Here is a 9,782-nt window from a genome sequence, read left to right as displayed (position 1 = left end):
GCCTTGAAGTACCACCGCTGAAGATGAAGTGGCCGGCACAGGCCTTGAAGCAAAACACGGCCAGCCGATGGCACAGGCCTTGCAGCAAAACAACAGCTGCCGATGAAGTTGGCCGGCCTCCGCCTCGAAGAAAAACACGGCCAGCCGATGGAGTTGGCTAGCCTTTGCCGTTCAGTGGAGGTTGGTGGAGGGAGTGCGGTGGTGCTGGCCACTGGAAGGCGGGCTCGGACCTACCTACCTGTCTCCCTCCCACCTATCGCCTTTGCCTGTCACTGTACATACCCACTCCCTTAATTTGTCAAACCCCAATTTAGCCCCAACTTATTTTTTTATTGTTTTTATTTTTACTTCCCCACTATAAATCGTCCCCTAACCCCCTTTATCGTCCTTGTTCGGCTAACCTATTCTGTCACCTAGCCTACTCCCAACCCCTACGTTCCCTTCCCGGAGGGGAATAAGGGAGAGCTAACGTCCTGTGTCGAGGCCCAACGAAGCCTCAGAATGGCCTCCCCAGAGTTCGGCGATCTTAACACCAAGTGGGTCCAGCGGCCCACAACGACAGCGAGGGGATGGATGGTGCGGAGGACTACATCTCCTAATCTACCCTATCCATTTAACTGTTAAACTACCCCGGGGCTTTCAACAAGCGCCTCTCGCTTAAACTATTGGTTCTATAAACCCAGATTCCCGTCGCCTGTGTTGGTGTCCTTACAATTTCGGGCCTCGCCCCCCAATTTTCTCTCCGTGCCCTCACACGGTCTCCTGGCTGGGACACGTGGCTCCCTTTGGCAGGCACGACCCTCTGCCGATTCTCCCGCTATGGCACCCCCGGGCACTACACTGCCTCCGAGCCTACCAGCTCCCTAACACCGGGGAGTGCCCCCCATGGCACCTCCCCTGAAACGCACACGTGGCAGGCCGGCCTCCCGGGCCCCTTTCCGAGGGTCACCCGTGCCCACAACACTGCCCACGCGGCTAATGGCGCCCCGGGCCCCTGCACCAAGCAGGTGCACCCGTGCCCACTACGCTATCCCGGCCCCCCATGGGCCCATGGCCTACCGCGGCCGACTAGCCTGGTGCCCGGGGTACCCACTCAGCGATACTCACCTTTCGCAGCCACGCTCCCAACCCGTCAACAGGGCTCCTGCACCCCTCCAAACGGGTCTCGAGCCTACTTTCCCACCAACAACAAAACGACCTCCATTTTTCAATTTGACTAACCCAGCTAACTCACTTTACTCTGACCCCGGGGTCCCTTGGGCGGGAGTCACTCCTCCCCCCAATCACTCATCGCACCATGCATTCCCCATTCACTCCATTCACACAGACCCGCTGGCCTCACTCACTCACCAAGCACATGCTTCCAATTTACTCACCAACAACTCTTCAACACACACACCACTGAACTCTGCCATCCTCCTAACTACATCCCCTAACTAACTCGTGCTCCCACGTCGTCCCTTAAACTATAGCACGTTCCATTTAACTGACGTAGCTAAACTACGTCCCCGCTACACACTCACAAGTCTGTCACGGTCTCCAATTCAATCATTTTATTTCCCAACCTAAATCTCACTAAATCCCTCTAACTAATCCATTCCACGGACTCCATGAGGACTTACCCCTGCCCCATGAAGTCGGTCTAGCTAAGCTAACCCTTCCCCCTAACTAGTTTCCATCCTGTGCCCAGGGTAAGGGGGTCTTTCACCCCTTGCCCAGGAATCCTGTACACCCGAAAGTGAGGCTTGCTTTTTTTTTTTTTTCCATGCGCAGCACCTGCGCGGCAACTCAGAGCTCGCGCACTTTGCACCTGCCCGTGACGTCATGCAGCTGCACGTGTTCCTCGTCCCTCCTTGGACGGGACCATCCGGCAGAGATACCCCTCCTGCCGGATTCCAACCCCACGTGCAGCCATGACGTCACCGTGCGCATAAAAAAAACAAGCCCCACGTCTCGAGGGGTTCCCCACGCGAACACGTGTGCTTTGCCCGTTGGAGCTCAACACACACGATCGCGTGGAGAACCCGTCCGGTCCAAATCCATTTACCTGCCTAAACTTTGTCCGTCCGCGGGATCGGCAAATCCACCGCTGGCGTTTCCGGACCGGGACTTCACTCTCGCAAGCGAGCACGTGGCGGTCTCGTGCGTTGCACAGCACGAACCGCGTGCTCACTGCTGGGTGAACCCGGCACGGTCCTCGAAACAACTACAGCCGCTACTCGGCTTTCTTTCTTCTGTCGCCTTCGTCGTCGCCATTCGACCCACGCACACCTGCGTGTTACGACGCACACAGTCCACTCCATCACATTCACACGGGGAGACGAGGCTGCGTGCTCCCGCATGCCAACCGACATCTCCCTCTCATACCGCTCTCTCACACACACGGTCTCCCTGGCACACAGCGACCTTGCACACGGCCGTTCACTCACGCGTGCCTCACTACTCACACAAACCATACTACTCACACGTGGTGCTCCATTCACTCGCGCGGGGGCACTCACCCGCGGTGCCTCACCCACACACGCGATGGCACTCAACCGCTGTGCCTCATCCACACACCGTGCCTCACTCATACACGCGGGGGCACTCACCCGCGGTACCTCACTCATACACAAGGCGACACTCACACACGCGGTCTCTTCCACACAACGTCCCTCACTCATACACGCGGGGGCACTCAACCGCGGTGCCTCATCCACACACCGTGCCTCACTCATACACGCGGGGGCACTTAACCGCGGTGCCTCATCCACACACGCGGGGGCACTCACCCGCGGTTCCTCACTCATACTGGCCGTTTCACTCACACACACGGTTCCTCATCCACACACGGTTCCTCATCCACACACGGTGCCTCATCCAAACACGGCGTGCTGGGAAGCACGCACTCCAGCACCATCGCCACCACACCACTCACACACGGGGTCGCTTCCACACACGGGGACGCACTCACGCCTTGCACCACACACACAGGGACAACTACACTGGGGATTTGTGTCCCCACAAGGGTCTCCGGGGCCTCTATACCCCCCAAGCTCTCCGTGCACCCGTCCACAGCACTCGTCCCCTCAACCTCGCAAAACACGACCGAACTCACCTGGTCGTGACTCGCCTCGAGGGGGCATACTCCCTCCCCTCGTTCCTGGAGGAGGCCATCCAGGTGCTCGCACCGGGTCCCTGCACGGTCCGCCAGCTCACCCCCATTATCCTCCACTACCTCTGTGTGTGTGTGTGTGTGCGTCACTTACCCCGTCTTCCTCGTGTAGTCTTTCCTCTATTTTTTCTATCTCCCGTGTCTCTGCCAACTCTTCACCCTTTACCTCCCTTGTCTCAACTATTATTTCCTTTGTCACGGCCTTCATGCCCGCCTGCAGGCATCGGCCCATGTTCTGCGTCTCACCCCGGAACTTTTTCATTTCCTCCTTCATGTTTGCTTCCATTCCGTTTATTTGCTTGTTCATTTCGTTTTTCATTTCATTTGTATTTGTATCCATCTTTTCGTTCATGCCTTTCATTTCGTTTGTATTTGTATCCATCGTCGTTTTTACTTCGTCCATTTGCTTGTTCATGTTCGCAATCATCTTCGCTGTCGTTTCCGCATACATTTTTGCCAGCATGGTGAATAGCTGGGTCATGTCGGGTGCGCTTGGGTGAGCCGTTTCGGCAGGGGTCGGGGAAGGGTTTTGGTGGAGAGGGGGGGGGGGAGGTGTCATACACCGCGGCCGCTGCCGCACCCACCTCAGGTTCTGGGTTCAGTTGGGGGAGTCCGTGTTCCTGCACAATCAACATTTCCTGCACGGGGATTCCATCCTGGACCATGGACTCTACATTATTACACATATACATTTCTAATACCCCCGGCTCCCGCTCGCCTTGAGACGCCATCTTGCTTCTCGTGAAGGGTTAATTTGCTCGCTCGTAATTTGGAGGGAATCGGGGGTCGCTTCTCTCACCCCTGGACCGATTCCCGTGAATTTAGCCGGAGACAGGAGAGCCTGTTTTCCTGTTCTCCGATACCAGTGCCGCGAGGAGGGCGATGAATTTGTATCGCACGACCTGACACACAGTTGCGGATTTCGCGCCCGCCGGCGTGCGAACGGCCACGTAACTCGAATCGCGGCACGTCGCCCACCGGACGGACAATCCAGTCGTGACCCTCTCGGACTAACGCCGGGAACCAGTCACGGGTGGACCTTTTGGTCTCACCGCGATCGAGCCAATCAGCCCCCGCGTGGGATAGGGTTGCTCGCCAAATTCGACCGACCTAAGTACCCACGCGGAGGGTAGACCAGGCGATCGCACCTCGCCGCAGGTCGACTTCGGACACGGGCCACTTAAGCGACCCGTTCCGTACTATCAGAATAACCGAGCGGTGTTATCGTCGACCTCGACGGTTCGATTAATTATCGGGCGTACTCAGCCCACTACCAACCCTTTACGTGAAGCAAGATGAGGGTTCAATGGGGGAAAAGACGAAGCGAAGCGGGAGAACAGTTCAACAATAAAGCACATTTATTCTCGGCACACGGGAAGCACACAAATACAATTCCACCAAAAGCACACAAAAAAAAGAAAACACAATTCCATTTACACAAAAAGCAAATATAAAAGTGAAAACACAGTGCAGAGCTAATACCGACTACCGAGCACACGGCAACACTGATACAATTCTACTTCACAGACGGCGCCGACAACACATACCCAAAACCAAGGAAAAGAAATACCTCAAGAATGAGGCGGGCCTGAGGCCGAGACCGGGTCGCGCCTACCCGTCTGGTGATGAGACGCGGAGCGGCGATGGCGCCTCTCTCCGCGGGCTTCGCGGACAGTGTCAGGCAGGGGGTGGGAAAAGGGGCCCCCTTTGTCGCACTATCTCAGCGCGGGGGGAAACAGGAGGGGGTTGCTGATGCTCGGGGTATAGAGGATCTTTATTATCCCTGGTGTGCGTCTCCACCTCGGCCAGGTCGCGCTGCCGGCCTCCCTCGGGCGTGCAGCTCCTGGCACCGACGCGAGCACCCCCTCGTCTGCCCTCGCCGCTGCCGCCTCTCCGCCTCTGGACTCTCCACCCTGGACTCTTCTTTGGGCTCCCCTCGTTCGACTCTCTTCAGCTTCTCCAGCTACTGCAGGCTTCGGGCTCCAGACTTCCACACTCGACTCTCCACCCTCCGACTCCTTCTCCCTCTCGACTCTCCTGACTGACGAACACCGTCCTTTTATCCCCCCGTAGCTTTGCCTTTGACCCCCTCCCTTTGACCTTTCACCTCGCTCCCCATTGGCCCGAGAAAAAGTGGGCGTGAAGGCTTTTTGATCCACAAATTTGCATATATCGATCGTTCTGGAGGCGGGGCCAAATCGCCCCTCGCTCACCGATTGGACGGCAAAAAGTGGGCGTGTGTCGTTTTTGATCCGTTTTTGAAGCACAAAATCCGTGATTTTGTACACGCTGTTCAACGTGCGCCCTGCACGAGTCCAACACCGGTACCCACAGCGGGGCAAGAACGGTGGCGATGCTACGGTTGCGAGGTGTGACGTGAAGGTCGTGGCGGTTGTGGTGAAGCGGTGGTTGTGGTCGGTGGTTGATGTTGTGGTTGTGATGGTAATCATGGCGGTTGGTCCAAAATAAAGATAGTAAAAGAAAAACGGCTATCCTGAAGAGTCGCAGCACGCATAAATGACATGTATTCCCACTAGACAACGGGCTTGGGCCTAACTACACATGCACTTACCGAGATACCTCACCTAAGGGACCTGAATGGTGGTTTGCGAATTTGGTAACCACAACAATATGTATGTATATATATGTATATATATGTATATATATGTATATATATATGTGTATGTATATGTATATATATGTATATATATGTATATGTATATGTATATATATGTATATATATGTATATGTATATGTATATATATGTATATATATGTATATGTATATGTATATATATGTATATATATATATATATGTATATATATGTATATATGTATATATATATATATATATATATATATATATATATATATATATATATATATATATATATATATATATATATATATATAGTTGCGAATTCGCTCCCGCCGGCGTGCGAGCGGCCACGTAACTCGAATCGCTGCACGTCGCCCACCGGACGGACAATTCTGTCGTGACCCTCTCTGACTAACGCCGGGAACTCGTCACGGGTGGGCCTTTCGGCCTCACCACGATCGTGCCAATCGGCCCCCCGCGTAGGATAGGGTTGTTCGCCAAATTCGACCTCCCTAAGTACCCACACGGAGGGTAGACCGGGCGATCGCACCTCGCCACAGCTCGACTCCGGACACAGGCCACTTTAAGCGACCCGTTCCGTACTATCGGGATAACCGAGCGGTGTTATCGTCAACATCGACGGTTCCGATTAATTATCGGGCGTATTTAGCCCACTACCAACCCTTTACGTGAAGTAAGATGGAGATTCAATTAAAGAAAAGACGAAGCGAAACGGGAAAAACAGTTCACCATGAGGCACATTTATTCCGCGGCACATGGAAAGCACACATATACAATCACAACAATTATGCACCAAAAGCAATTGCAACAAAAGAAACACAACAATGCAGATCTACTACCGACTACGCGAGCACACGGCAACACTTAATCAGTTTTACTTTACAGACGGCGCCGACAACACATATACTCAAAAGCAAAAGAAAAGGGCCACCCTCAACGACAAGGGGGCAAACGGGGCCTGTGGGCGCGAGACCGGGCGGAGCATACCCATCTTGTGATGAGCCGCAAATGCCCCGACTCCGCGCTCCTCCACGGGTTTCGTTGGCACTGCTTGGAATGGGGTGGGAACGGGGCCCCCTTTCCGCACTATCTCAGCGCAGGGGGGGGGGAAGGGGGGAATTGTTGATGCTCTGGGGAAAGAGGATAGCTGGCTTGCTTGGGTCCCGCGACGAGCGACTCCACTGCGACCTCGACCACGTTCCCGGCTTCCCCTCTCTGCAGCTCCCCGACAGACTCCGAACCCCGACAGACTGACTCTCCTCCAGACCCGTCTTGACTGCTGCTGCCACACTCCACCGCCGCCACACCTCTCCAACGCGCCCGAGCCCAAAACTGACTGAATTTGCCCCGCGCTCGGCGCTTTATCGTACGGCAGGAGAACCCATATGCAAATTTCCGGATCAGGATGAGCTCGGGGGCGGAGCCACACTCGCCCATTGGACGGAGGAAAAGTGGGCGTGAACCTCCCCTGATCCTCAAATTTGCATATATCGATTTGACTCCGACGCGCCTGGAGGCGGGGCCAAATCGCCCCGCGCTTGCTGATAGGACGGATCAGAAGTGGGCGTGTATCATTCCTGATCCGACTTCTCCTCGGAAAGGCCGCTTTTTGCACCGGAGGCTCGGCGCGTGTCCCGCACGAGGCCAGGACAGCCTGACGCTCGGCGTTCACAAGCGGTGCGGGGATGGCCGCAGAAGGAGAGGCGAAGGTGGTGGAGGGTCTAAAGTAGCGGTCCCTGGCCACGGTGACGCTTGGAATGGCGGTGATGCGATGGTTGCGGGATGGTGTGCTGTGAAGGTAAAGGTCGTGGCTGTTGGCGTTGTTGTTGTTGTGAAGCGGCGTTGCGGTTGGTGGTTGTTGTGTGAGGGCGGTTGAGACGTGGTTGGCTCAAATAAAGATAGAACAGAAAAACGGCTATCTTAAAGGGTCGCAGCCCGAATGAATCACATTTATTCCTTCTAAACAATGAGTTTGGGGCTAACTACACATGTACTTACAGAGATATCTCACCTACGGGACCTGAATGGTGGTTTGCAAATTTCCTCAACCACAACACTACCCCCTCCCCTTTTTACAGACTCGGCCCGAGTCGTCACATTTTCGTGTGCCATCATGTGTAGTTCTCCCCTCGTATGTTTTACCTACGGATCCCTGAGTACGGCATTCATGGTATTCGTGTCCCCAAAATAAATAACCTGAGGGCTGAGTAACTACCAAAACAAACCCACTTACACGGATGACTTAAATAAAATTGCCGGCGCTAAGACAGACATGCCGGGGGTGCACTCATATTTACAGTACATCTTAACCTTAACTTACAAATTTTACACTAAACCATGGCCCAGGATCAATGGACTCTGCAAAAAGAAAGCAGTTAGCAGGGAGCCAGGCTGCTCGCATGCAGTCTCTGGCTCAAGCAGTGCAGGTGACAGGGAACGTGGCCGGCTGCTCACACGCAGTCCAAGGCCTTCCCTTTTGAAATGAACCCAGTGAACCACAACGGTGCATGGGCTGCACAAACGCAGTCTCCGTGCCAGCTCAAGTGGCACACGTAATGAACACAACGCATGGATGGATGGACACAAACACGGTGCACGGGCCGCCACTGCAGGCCCGTGTTGTAGCTGCCAACAGGGCAGTTCTTGCAGCTTGCAAACTGTTGGTTTCTGATCCTGGTGCACATGGCAATGAATAGGGGGGGGGGGGGCAAAGCAAAATTGAACGGGGCTGGTGAACATGGGCAGTGGGCATGGCATGGCAAAGGTGAGCAGGCAACCACAGCCTGCAGAACCAGGCCGCTGCAGGCAAACACAGCCGGCAGACGAACTGGCCGGCACAGGCCTTCAAGCACAGCAGCTGTAGACGATCCGGCCGGCACAGGCCTTGCAGCAAAACAACAGCTGCCGATGAAGTGGGCCAGCCTTTGCCTTGCAGTGGAGGTTGGTGGAGGGAGTGCGGTGGTGCTGGCCACTCGGAATGCGGGCTCGGACCTACCCTACGGTCTCCCTCCCAACCTATCGCCTTTGCCTGTCACTGTCCATACCCACTCCCTTCATTTGTAAAACCCAATTTAGCCCCAACTTATTTTTTGGTTGTTTTTATTTTTACTTCCCCACTATAAATCGTCCCCTAACCCCCTTTATCGTCCTTGTTCGGCTAACCTATCGTCTACTAGCCTACTCCCAACCCCTACGTTCCCTTCTCGGAGGGGAACAAGGGAGAGCTAGCGTCCTGTGTCGAGGCCCAACGAAGCCTCAAGATGGCCTCCCCAGACTTCAGCGATCTAATCCAAAGTGGGTCCAGCGGCCCACAACGAGAGCGAGGGGATGGATGGTGCGGAGCGGTACACTTCCTATCTACCCTAACCATTTAACTGTTAAACTACCCTGGGGCTTTCAACAAGCGCCTCTCGCTTAAACTATTGGTTCTATAAACCCAGATTCCCGTCGCCTGTGTTGGTGTCCTTACAATTTCGGGCCTCGCCCCCCAATTTTCTCTCCGTGCCCTCACACGGTCTCATGGCTGGGACGCATGGCTCCCTTTGGCAGGTACGACCCTCTGCCAATCCCCCTACGAGGGCACCCCCGGGCACTACACTGCCTCCGAGCCTACCAGCTCCCTAAACACCGGGGAGTGCCCCCCATGGCACCTCCCCTGAAACGCACACGTGGCAGGCTGGCTTCCCAGGCCCCTTTCCGAGGGTCACCCGTGCCCACAACACTGCCCACGCGGCTAATGGCGCCCCGGGCCCCCGCACCAAGCAGGCGCACCCGTGCCCACTACGCTATCCCGGTCCCCCATGGGCCCTTGGCCTACCACGGCCGACTAGCCTGGTGCCCGGGTTACCTACTCAGCGATACTCACCTTTCGCAGTCACGCTCCCAGCCCGTCAACAGGGCTCCTGCACCCCTCCAAACGGGTTTCGAGCCTACACTCCCACCAACAACAAAACGACCTCCATTTTTCAATTTAACTAACCCCCTAACTCACTCTACACTGACCCCGGGG

The sequence above is a fragment of the Eptatretus burgeri genome, chromosome 15 (assembly GCF_056783735.1).
Source record: "Eptatretus burgeri isolate ZD-2024b chromosome 15, Ebu_testis_v1, whole genome shotgun sequence".
In the NCBI taxonomy this organism is placed as follows: Eukaryota; Metazoa; Chordata; class Myxini; order Myxiniformes; family Myxinidae; genus Eptatretus; species Eptatretus burgeri.
This window is presented reverse-complemented; position numbering follows the sequence as displayed.